Here is a 12926-nt window from a genome sequence, read left to right as displayed (position 1 = left end):
CGTGTCGCCACTGTCAGGATCGCAGACCGAGCGCCACCACAAGGCAGGTCTCGAGAGACGTACTAGCACTCGCCCCAGTTGTACGACGACGTTGCTAGCGACTACACTGACGAAGCCTTTCTCTCATTTGCCGAGAGACAGAATAGCCTTCAGCTAAGTTAATGGCTACGACCTAGCAAGGCGCCATTAACCATATCTGGAGAGAGTCTCACTTGTATTATCAAGAGCGATGTACCGCAGAAGTGAATTAAAGTTAAGTATACGAGAAGCTCCGTTCTTTTTATAGCTTTCATCACGTATCCTGTTTCAGACTTAACGCAAGACGGCTTGAGTTGACGCGTGCCCTTTCGGCTACCTCCCTCGTGTCTAGACTGTCTTGTCTAGACACAGCATATCATACAGGTTATTTGGCTATTATAGGCACAAACGAAAGGCATGAGTTGGGAGACACTGAAACAAGCTGCTAATCCTAGTAAACGTAGGTCGGGAAACCAATGGTTTCCACGATGCAGTTTATTAAGACCAACAGCATCCCCGAGTACCCAAACTGCAGATATGTATTTCAGGGCAATCACGTTAAAAAAGCGTTCTATATGGTCACCATTCATGTAAAGGAGGGCTTCAACACGTATCCTCTTCGATGCCTGAACACGATAATAAACCTGAATGCGTGTTTTCGGTGATCGGACAACAACCCACAACGCGTTACCGCAGTTCATCAAAACCATCAACCGGGCTGGAATAAACCGAAGCTTTTAAATAGCATAGAACTTCTCCAACCCATGGAGGTGTGGTACAGCAACCAGTTATAACAATATGAAAGAACAAAAAGTCTTGGATGCAACAGCCACAAACACGAAGCTCACCCATCCGGGCAATGACTGACTTACGGAAAACCTACCATGAGTGACTTCAGTATTCTACCGTCGTCTTGTTACCCCCGGCAACATAAGCTCAGTTTCTTTAAGTTCAAATGGTTCAAATGGCTCTGAGCACTACGCGACTTAACTTCTGAGGTCATCAGTCGCCTAGAACTTGGAACTACTTAAACCTAACTAACCTAAGGACATCACACACATCCATGCCCGAGGCAGGATTCGAACCTGCGACCGTAGCAGTCGCTCGGGTCCAGACTGCAGAGCCTAGAACCGCAGGCCACTCCGGCCGGCTTTCTTTAAGTCAATGATTGCCCGAAGGGTAGAATTGCCTCTTTGTGATTCAGCCATCAATGCAAAGACTTAAAACCGTAAACACAATGCTGTTATGAATGGCTATAGCGCATCCCTTATTGAGGCTAAAGTGTCTAAAATGCATGTTAGCTCTCTAAACAAAGTTTCTGATACGGAAAATAATTATGTACGTTTACGGTTTTTGGGCAATTTTTCCTACAACCTAGCTAAACTCTTCCAAGGGATTGTTGTGCGAGTAGTTTTCTCTGTAGATGTTAATATTCAGTATAAGTATTTACAAAATGAGCAGCCAAGTAGAAATATATATTTGAACTTCGGCATATATATGCTCGAATGCGTTGAGTGTCACTCTGCGTGTATAGGACATCAGCTGAATAAAAATGGCTAAGTTAAACAAAACTCGACTTTTGTGGAACACCTAAAAGCCAATGGCCATGCGTCCCTTACTTTACACAGTTTATAAATCCTCCACCACGCTCAAAAAGGAAGAAACAGAAATAGCCAAACACGCAGAAAAATAGGGCAGATGACATAAACGAACAGCTGATCGGAAAGAATCAAATATATTTTGATACCAAGAGTTCATTGTTCTAGTAAGTTGCTGAACTTGGATGCTGTCAGGCATTTTGTGCCACCTCACTCACAATTTTGTTAATTTTTTACGACTAAATGGTTGATTAAATATTTTTAAATTTCCAATTTTTAACGTAACTGATTTTTTACTTGTAGTTCTTGCACTTCATGTGTGAGCTACTGTTTTATGCAATATGGTATGCGTGGCATTCGATCCTTTACACAGATACAATTTTATTTTCACACTATTTCAGATTTTTGTCATTGTTCTAACGCAATTGTTACGACTCAGCTAGTAGTATTCAGATAGCGATTATTGATTCTGTTTTAGTTTCTGAGGTTATTCTCTATAATAGCGCCTGTAGCCTAATTTTTACCGACGGGGATCAAAGCGAACGTAATTATTTATAGCCACAATACTGCCCGGCACACTGGGAAATTAGTTCTCTTGGTTGCCTCGTGCGGGTTTTATTCATTTGAGCCTCAGCAGTATACACTTTTATACTTTTTGATTTTTTAAAATTTTATTTACTCTTGCTCATTATGCCCTACGCTACTGAAATTTTAAGCAAGAGCTTTTATATAGCTTTACTGTTTGTAATGTTTCTCTTTGGGTTGTCCCTGGGAACGTAAGGGCTATCGCAACCCATCGCTTACGTTTGCCATCTGCTGTGGGGTGCGTATACTAGCCGTTCACTTCTTGTACATCCATGAGCATGTACAGCATGAGCAACTGCGCTTGCTACGTATTTACTGTGAGATGCATCTGTGTAGGCTTGATCACTGTTTACTAGATGTGGACGGCGCCGCATATCTGACAAAGTAATCTGCTGCCTATCTACACAGAACTACGTATTTAGTGCGAGACTAAGCCGGTTATCTGCCTTTGAATACTTCTATTCTTGGGGTGATGTGTTATATAGGACGCCGCGCGAGGCCTTAAAAAACTGACAAGGCTGAAGCTTTCATGTGGTTCGGTATTTCACAACTTCTATTCCGGTCAGTGGTTTTTATATTTCTTTTAAATTTTGTTTGCGTGTGTTAAGGGCTTTTAGTGCACTAGACTGTTTACTGGCTTCTAAACATTTTATCGGCCATACTCCGATATACACTCCTGGAAATGGAAAAAAGAACACATTGACACCGGTGTGTCAGACCCACCATACTTGCTCCGGACACTGCGAGAGGGCTGTACAAGCAATGATCACACGCACGGCACAGCGGACACACCAGGACCCGCGGTGTTGGCCGTCGAATGGCGCTAGCTGCGCAGCATTTGTGCACCGCCGCCGTCAGTGTCAGCCAGTTTGCCGTGGCATACGGAGCTCCATCGCAGTCTTTAACACTGGTAGCATGCCGCGACAGCGTGGACGTGAACCGTATGTGCAGTTGACGGACTTTGAGCGAGGGCGTATAGTGGGCATGCGGGAGGCCGGGTGGACGTACCGCCGAATTGCTCAACACGTGGGGCGTGAGGTCTCCACAGTACATCGATGTTGTCGCCAGTGGTCGGTGGAAGGTGCACGTGCCCGTCGACCTGGGACCGGACCGCAGCGACGCACGGATGCACGCCAAGACCGTAGGATCCTACGCAGTGCCGTAGGGGACCGCACCGCCACTTCCCAGCAAATTAGGGACACTGTTGCTCCTGGGGTATCGGCGAGGACCATTCGCAACCGTCTCCATGAAGCTGGGCTACGGTCCCGCACACCGTTAGGCCGTCTTCCGCTCACGCCCCAACATCGTGCAGCCCGCCTCCAGTGGTGTCGCGACAGGCGTGAATGGAGGGACGAATGGAGACGTGTCGTCTTCAGCGATGAGAGTCGCTTCTGCCTTGGTGCCAATGATGGTCGTATGCGTGTTTGGCGCCGTGCAGGTGAGCGCCACAATCAGGACTGCATATGACCGAGGCACACAGGGCCAATACCCGGCATCATGGTGTGGGGAGCGATCTCCTACACTGGCCGTACACCACTGGCGATCGTCGAGGGGACACTGAATAGTGCACGGTACATCCAAACCGTCATCGAACCCATCGTTCTACCATTCCTAGACCGGCAAGGGAACTTGCTGTTCCAACAGGACAATGCACGTCCGCATGTATCCCGTGCCACCCAACGTGCTGTAGAAGGTGTAAGTCAACTACCCTGGCCAGCAAGATCTCCGGATCTGTCCCCCATTGAGCATGTTTGGGACTGGATGAAGCGTCGTCTCACGCGGTCTGCACGTCCAGCACGAACGCTGGTCCAACTGAGGCGCCAGGTGGAAATGGCATGGCAAGCCGTTCCACAGGACTACATCCAGCATCTCTACGATCGTCTCCATGGGAGAATAGCAGCCTGCATTGCTGCGAAAGGTGGATATACACTGTACTAGTGCCGACATTGTGCATGCTCTGTTGCCTGTGTCTATGTGCCTGTGGTTCTGTCAGTGTGATCATGTGATGTATCTGACCCCAGGAATGTGTCAATAAAGTTTCCCCTTCCTGGGACAATGAATTCACGGTGTTCTTATTTCAATTTCCAGGAGTGTATTTTACTCTTACCTTATAGGACACCACACAATTTTTTTTTCCTCCAAATTCTGACTACAGCGTTTTTCTGCTGGGACATTTGTAAACGCGGTATCCTACGTGCTTAATACCCTATTTTGGCTTACTGCTACTATTTTATTTTTTCTTGGTATTTCAATTTTGCTACATCGGTGTCATGCCTTTTATATATAAATGTTGTGTTTTTTCTTCCAGGCCACTCTGAAGATGCCTAGTGCAGGCGAAACGCGTCATTAAAGGATAAAAAAATGAAAAATGAAATTTTGCTAACAAACTGTTTGTTCTTTCATACCTTTAGATAACCTTACACAAAACGTCCAACGCGTTCAAATGTGGGGACATGAAGGCTACGAATTTAGCGAGCCACGACCGATGCGATTGTTGTCGATACGCTGTTTATCAGTACTTATGTTTTGTAACAATAGGATGACTGCACGTGCCCATAAGTCGTACCGGGGAAACCATTTGTTTCCCTAACTATGCTTCCCAGGATTATTTGCTTCTTTGAGTGTTCTCTTTGCCCATTTCATTTGTACCTGTAACAGGCAAACACAACGTGCGTTTACAGTCTTCTTCAGTAAGAGTAGTTGTAAAGCTTTCATCGACCAAAAGTTGTTTTCAACACCACAATGCTAAGGGAAGCTACAGACCAAAGTGAACTATGATGTAACTAGGCATTTTGCACATTAAAAAGCATAGCCAGAGGTGAAATAAGTCATAAGTAAGGGGGAAAAAACCTAGATTGACCGGGAACTGATCCTGCAATTTTTGCATCCATAGTAAAAAAAATAAAAATAGTTCAAATGGCTCTGAACACTATGGGACTTAACATCTGAGGTAATCAGTCCCCTGTAACTTAGAACTACTTAAACCTATCTAACCTAAGGACATCAAACATATCCATGCCCGAGGCAGGATTCGAACTGCGACCGTAGAGGTTGCGTGGTTCCAGACTGAAGCGCCTAGAGCCGCTCGGCTCCATAGTCGAGGCCACAGTTTTTTTATTGTGTTGATATAATTACTTACAACTTTGCGCAGATACTGGTTTAAAGATTAACCGTTGTAAACGCATCTTTAAGTTTTTTACAGTCAGCAATGAATTTTAAAATATCATATTTTATAATAATAATTTTATAATTTTTGAAATTTTATAGTAATAATTTTATATTTTTTATGATTTTCTAATAATAATTTTCTAATAATATTTTATATTTAAAATAATATTTTATTTTGAAGTAAATAAATAGGTACACACCCAGATTCTACTCACTTCTCTAACCTAAAAGACACTACCACTTTCACTCGGCCTGTTCAGTTGGAGTGAATTACACAGCTCGCCATTAAAATTGCAACATAATGAATGCGCCATGCAGCAAATATCAAATTGACATGAAGTGTACTTCATGACTGGATATGCAAGTGATAAGCATTTCAGTGAAAACCGCACAAAGCACGTAGGGGTAACGTGTGTTTGTGGCAAGCTGCACGCACACACTACAGTGGACTCTCTGCTCAAAGCTAATGAACAAGGTAATTGGGCAGCAAAATTTTCGGCTCTGCTATGAATTGCATCACTTTTCTTTGCATACTTCGTTAATTTCACCCAATGTTAACACATCATTTCGTGAACTGATCTTATTTCAGTGTACAATTTTGTAATCAGATTTTATGTCATTGTACAGTGCTGCGCAGATAAATCAAGAGACAGTTGTTGTGTTGAAAAAAGTTCGGTCCCGTGTCTATGGCGAACGTGTTACGAGACTGAGTTGTCCTCAGGCCGTGGGCCTAACGGTCCTACAGTGCAGGGTGGTTAAAGGGTGCGGTATCACTGCATCTGCTCGTGGTCCATCACGATGCCTGAGGTACTAAATCTCAGTCGTCTGGCAAACTTTGGCCTTTTCCCAAGCCACTGTGTTAAAAGAAAAACAGTACTCCAGGATTAATGGGCGGAAAATAGCGTATTGATGACGTATGTTACAGTTGACCAGTGGCGGCTCGTGCAAAATTATACCAATGAGCTACAACGTGGTAGGCTATAACATTTTGACGTTGAATATATTAATTTTATGTATAGAAGTGAACTGTTTAAATAGGGTATTTAAATTTTGTAATTAATCCTTTTACATTGTGAGGAATAAAATAAAATGAAAAAAGAATGGTAGCAGCAGCGGGAATCGAACGTAAGCCAATGAACTGCCAGTCAGTGTGGCATGATCACTATTTTTTGTTTTATTGTTAGACTGACTTGGTACTTTCATGAGCATTCCGACGACCACAGCCAAAATTATGTTGTGATACGAGCTGAAAATTGAGAAAAAAATAATTATTATTAATAAAACAAGAGAAAAGATTCTGAACAACCAGGAAACTAATTCACAACCTATTGACCCTCATTTTTTTAATCTGTGTGTAAGGAAGAAAAATTAACAAAAGCAAGGTTTCAACTGAGTGGGCACCAAAAACAGGAAGAAATCAAAGACCATAGAGGAAATTAATCAAAACCGTGTCGACTGAAGACAAGAAAAAGCGTATTTGCAAAAAGTGCTCCATAACGTGGCAACCGCAGCCATTTTCAGTGCGCGGACTCCAGATACTGGTGAAGGACACGAGGATCAGCGTCGCTCTCCCCTTCAACAACGTGGTGGACGTAGCGGCCCAGGCGCCACACGATCGTACTCGTTTTCGTCTGAGGGAAAAAGGATATGTCCGGATTAACAAGAAATTCATCTGAAAAAGTGGATTCAGGCCCTCGGGAAAGAGAAGTATATCAGTACCTAAGAAACTGACAATAATAAAATACTCGCTGATATTCATGGTTAATCTGTCCATTACCGACGGGAGGAGTTCGACTGACCGGCCGGAGACAGGAAAATAAACGAGAAAATTTGGAAATTTGTGGTAAGATCTTATGGAACCAAACTCCTAAGGTCATCGGTCCCTAAGCTTACACACTATTTAATCTAAGTTAAACTAACTTACGCTAAGTACAACACAGACACACCCATGCCCGAGGGAGGACTCGAACCTTCGTGACGAGGGGTGTGTGTGTGTGTGTGTGTGTGTGTGTGTGTGTGTGTGTGTGTGTGTGTGTGTGTGTGTGTGTGTGTGTAGCCGCGCACACCGTGACATAGCGCGCCTACACCGCGCGGACGCCTCCACTTCCACTTTAATTGCGGGAAGACCTAATCCTCCGATCTTGCGGGGACTGGCCACCACTTCACATCGAACTCTAAATGTATCGTCGTCACAGGAATCGACCGATAGTTCTTTGAGTCTGCGAGACATCATCGCAGGAATCGTGCACTGAAAATATGGTGTCTAATACCCGCACTTGGTGAAGGAGGCTAAGGGACCGGCGTTCGTGTTCAAGAATCGCTCCCTGAATATGAATCGTAACCTCTCACTAGTTAAGCGCCTGAAGTCTCGTGGCGATCGACCGCCTTCGCCCAAGGAACTACCACTTGGTTAAAACCCCGCAACGGCAAGAACGCGCGTTTGCTATCATTAATGTGGGCAGCAGCAAGGCGACAAAGAGAATTCAAGGTATACTTCAGCCCAGAAATATCTTCGACATTTCGTACTAAAACCATGTCTTCGTCGGCGGACGCGCGGCCTGGAAAACGTTCTCCCAATATAGTCCAGCTACGTAGATGCATGGCAGTACGACGAAGCAACGGTTCTAAGAACAAAACAAAGAGTGGCAAGGACGAGGGACTTCCGTGGGGTAGACCCGCGGGTCGAAATCCGGGGATAAGTGGACGAGCGGTTCTAGGTTCAGTTCGTAACCGCGCTGCTGCTACGGTCGCAGGTTCAAATCCTGCCTCGGGTATGGATGCGTGTGATGTCCTTAGGTCAGTTAGGTTTAAGTAGTTCTAAGTCTAGGGGACATGACCTCAGATGTTAAGTCCCAAAGCGCTTAGAGCCATTTGAGCCGGGGATAAGGTGGCTGTTCACAACCACTGAGGCATGGATACCAGCGAATGGATTGTCTAAGACCTGGCACGCATTATAAGTAAAACCCAAAGCAGTTCCAGACGGCCACGGCGCCATTAAGACAGCAGCTCATCTAAAATACCTCACACATCAGGCTTGCACAGTACGTTACACACAATTTCAAGGAAAAACACTGACCTGATACTGCGAACAACGTAGCACTCATAGTGCCAGAAGGGATGACATCACACCAGAGCTTGCTAAGTCTAAAATAAACAGCTGCGTTCCTTCTCTGAGCTGATCGTAGCGCACCATTATTCCAGCACTCGACATTGGTTTCTAGTTATCGGAGGGACAGTGCTAGAAAATACGTTTTCGTCAGTTTTATTTGCATACCAGCACGCATTCGAAGAGAAATGGCGTAATTTTAGTGCGATTTCGGACTCCGCATTCAAAGGGTAAACGGCATGATTATAGTGCGATATTTACAGAGTGCCGTAGCACATTAGCACACGATAACCGGCCGACACTACAGTCGATTGTCGCGGATTATGACAGAGGATAGACAGTCCACAATAATTTCGCTGCAGATGAAGAATGGTGTGAGTACATGATAGCAACTGTGTGTATCTAATGTTGCTGGAACTTGTCAGGTGGAGACTGCAAATCTCTATACCCACAGGATGTGAAGATTCGACAGCAGCAGCTACAATTATGAAATGTTACGGCCAGTGGCCATGACCTGTCTTCGACGGCTCCGTGACCTTATTTTGCAATAAGAGAGAATATTGCCCGCACCGTTCTCGCCTACCTCGACACACAGGTCTGGGTCTCTAGATCTCTCACTCATTGACAACATCCAGTCACGAGCTGCCGAGAGACTGTCACGCCAACTGTCGCCTCCATCTACATCTCATGAACTCTCACTTAGCACTGAAGCAGCCATGGAATGACGTAAGCGTGTATGTCATCCAATTGTAGTTTCACTCGATGAATAGTGAGTGCTGAGTCATCGTTCCTGCCAGAGCTAAACATCTCTGTGTGCTGAATTTCACTCCGTGCACATTCCAAATCACCTAAAAGTTTACGTGTTCTTCCTCCTATGCTATATGCTCACAAGAAGTAAAATTTCGTTATTTGCTAACCTCCCTGGAGTTGTAATTACAGAGTAGCATTGGATGAGGGTGAAACCTGAACTATTCGTAAACAGAGAATAGAGACTTTTAAAGAGGGGTGGTACAGAAGAATACTGAAGATTAATTGAGTTGATCCGGTAATTTATGACGAATACGTAATCGTGTACTTTATGGCACAGCTTAACTGTAAAGCCGACCGCGTGGCCGAGCGGTTCTAGGCGCTACAGTCTGGAACCGCGCGACCGCTACGGTCGCAAGTTCGAATCCTGACTCGGGCATGGATGTGTGTGATGTCCTTAGGTTAGTTAGGTTTAAGTAGTTCTAAGTTCTAGGGGACTGATGACCTTAGAAGTTAAGTCCCATAGTGCTCAGAGCCATTTGAGCCAATAACTGTAAGAAGAGTAAAGGGACGGGACATGGCAATATTCCCGGTTCAGCTCCTAAAGTTCCGATACGCGGCGGCACTGTACGTAGCCTTCAAAATGCTGTCTGTACCGGAGGTGCGTCACAAGCAGAGGACTATAATTAAATTTCTTGTGGCGGAAAACGAGAGCATCGCAGATATTCATAGGCGCTTGCAGAGTGTCTGCAGAGACATGACAGCGAACAAAAGCACGGTGAGTCATTGGGCGAGGCGTCTGTCATCACTGCCGACCTCCCGCCTGCCGGCCGGCAGCACACACAGTTCTGAAATGATGGAACGTGCGGACACTCTCATTCGAGGGGATCGATGCGTCACGATCAAACACCTCGCTGCTCAACTGGACGTCTCCGTTGGTAGTCCACCAGTTGGGGTACTCAAAGGTGTGTGCCCCCAGGAAACTGAAGAAACGACTTCAGCTTGTTCGTCGCCACAAAAATGCAACCGAACTTCTCCTTCTGCGTGACAACGCAAGGCTTCACACAAATCTGTACACACGAGAGGAGCTCACAAAACTCCATTGGACTGCCCTTCCTCTCCACCCTCTAGCCCGGATCTCGCACCTTCCGACTTCCATCTGTTTGGTCCAATGGAGAATTCAATACGTAGGAAGCAGTACGTGGACGATGGAGAGGATATTGATGCAGCAAGACGTTGGCTGCCACGCTGACAAGTTAAGTGGTACCATACGGCCCCTCCCAGTAATGTGGTGAAAGGCCGTCGCAGTGAACGGCTATTATGTGGAACAATATGGTTTTGTAGCCAAAAGATTAGGAAATTATACTGTGTATTGGAATACTGAAAAACAAACCTGCTTTCAGGAAAATGTGTTGCATTACTTACTGGGCGCCCCTCGTAAGTAATGGAGGAAAAATTCGGGTGGAAAGGGGGGGGGGAGGATGGGGAGTAAAAATCCTAAGATGAGGACAAGATCTGAATACAGTAAGCGGCCTTAATTGTTTACATAGCGCAGTTATTTTGAAGAGTTAATGGCAGTCGCACAGGATAGGCTACTGTGGATAGCTGCACTAAACAAGTCTTTGGACTGATAACAATAACAGTAAAACCCTGATGATTACAGACTGACAAATGAGTCAAAAACGTATACTAACACCAAAAATAGAACAGAAGTAAAAAGCAAACCATGTAAAATCCAGGATGGAACGTAACAATATTTTCAAAAGAAAAGTTGCTACTCGCCATATAGCAGAGATGCTGATTCACAGGTAGACTTCCACAACATAAGCTTTCGGCCAACAAGGCCTTTGTCGAAAATAGACGACACACACACACACACACAAACACAACCCACACTCCCATGACTGCAGCCTCTGGCTCTGAGCGTGGCTTCAGCTGCCAGATGCTGCAGTTGCGCGCGCGCTTGTGTGTGTGTGTGTGTGTGTGTGTGTGTGTGTGTGTGTGTGTGTGTGTCTCTGTGTCGACTAGCCGGCAGTAGTGGCGAGCGGTTCTAGGCTCTACAGTCTGGAACCGCGCGACCGCTACGGTCGCAGGTTCGAATCCTGCCTCGGGCATGGATGTGTGTGATGTCCTTAGGTTAGTTACATTTAAGTAGTTCAAATGGCTCTGAGCACTATGCGACTTAACTTCTGAAGTCATCAGTCGCCTAGAACTTAGAACTAATTAAACCTAACTAACCTAAGGACATCACACACATCCATGCCCGAGGCAGGATTCGAACCTCCGACCGTATCGGTCGCTCGGCTATAGACTCTAGCGCCTAGAAAACACGGCCACTCCGGCCGGCATTTAAGTAGTTCTAATTTCTAGGGGACTGATGTCCTCAGAAGTTAAGTCCCATAGAGCTCAGAGCCATTTTTTTGTGTCGACTATTTTCGACAAAGGCCTTGTTGGCCGAAAGCTTACGTATATTGTGACCGAACGAACAGACACCATTTTCATATAGTTAAGGCTAACCCGCCATTGACCTACGTCTTCTGTGCGGATGCACACGTATTGCCCGAACTCTTACGAGAGTCGGTAAGATTGTCTGCAGCGAGTAATGAGTATAATGGGCAGGGGCACTACGAATATAGTGTTTGGACATTAAGTTGGGAATGTGGGTCTCACGGGGAGCGTGCAAGGATTGTGCCCTCGATGGGTCGGATGGATACAGCGTCTGCCATGTAAGCAGGAAATCCCGGGTTCGAATCCGGGTCGGGGCACACATTTTCAACTGCCCCGTTGATGTACACTACTGGCCATTAAAATTGCCAAGAAGAAATGCAGATGATAAACGGGTATTCATTGGACAAACATATTATACTAGAACTGACATGTGATTACATTTTCACGCAATTTGGGTGCATAGATCCTGAGAAATCAGTACCCAAAACAACCACCTCTGGCCGTAATAACGGCCTTGATACGTCTGGGCATTGAGTCAAACATAGCTTGGATGGCGTTTACAGGTACAGCTGCCCATGCAGCTTCAACACGCTACCACAGTTCATCAAGAGTAGTGACTGGCGTATTGTGACGAGCCAGTTGCTCGGCCACCATTGACCAGACGTTTTAAGTTGGTGAGAGATCTGGAGAATGTGCTGGCCAGGGCAGCAGTCGAACATTTTCTGTATACAGAAAGGCCCGTACAGGACCTGCAACATAAGGGGTTTCGCAGGGATCGAATGAAGGGTAGAGCCAAGGGTCGTAACACATCTGAAATGTAACGTCCACTGTTCAAAGTGCCGTCAATGCGAACAAGAGGTGACCGAGACGTGTAAGCAATTGCACCCCATACCATCACGCCGGGTGATACGCCACTATGGTGAAGACGAATACACACTTCCAACGTGCGTTCACCGCGATGTCGCCAAACACGGATGCGACCATCATGATCCTGTAAACAGAACCTGGATTCATCCGAAAAAATACCTTTTTGCCATTCGTGCACCCACGTTCGTCGTTGAGTACACCATCATGGCTCTGAGCACTATGGGACTTAACATCTATGGTCATCAGTCCCCTAGAACTTAGAACTACTTAAACCTAACTAACCTAAGGACATCACACAACACCCAGCCATCACGAGGCAGAGAAAATCCCTGACCCCGCCGGGAATCGAACCCGGGAACCCGGGCGTGGGAAGCGAGAACGCTACCGCA

The 12926-nt window shown here is 45.7% G+C and overlaps 1 protein-coding gene across 1 annotated transcript in view; it reads right to left on the bottom strand.

The window, feature by feature from the left end:
* LOC126198581 (helicase domino-like) overlaps positions 1-12926 on the bottom strand; it is a 582238-nt gene that overhangs the window by 568198 nt on the left and 1114 nt on the right. The window lies entirely within an intron of this gene.

Source organism: Schistocerca nitens, chromosome 1 (genome assembly GCF_023898315.1).
Source record: "Schistocerca nitens isolate TAMUIC-IGC-003100 chromosome 1, iqSchNite1.1, whole genome shotgun sequence".
Lineage (NCBI taxonomy): Eukaryota > Metazoa > Arthropoda > Insecta > Orthoptera > Acrididae > Schistocerca > Schistocerca nitens.
Note: the sequence above shows the minus strand (reverse complement) of the source record. Positions and strands in the feature narration are given on the sequence as shown.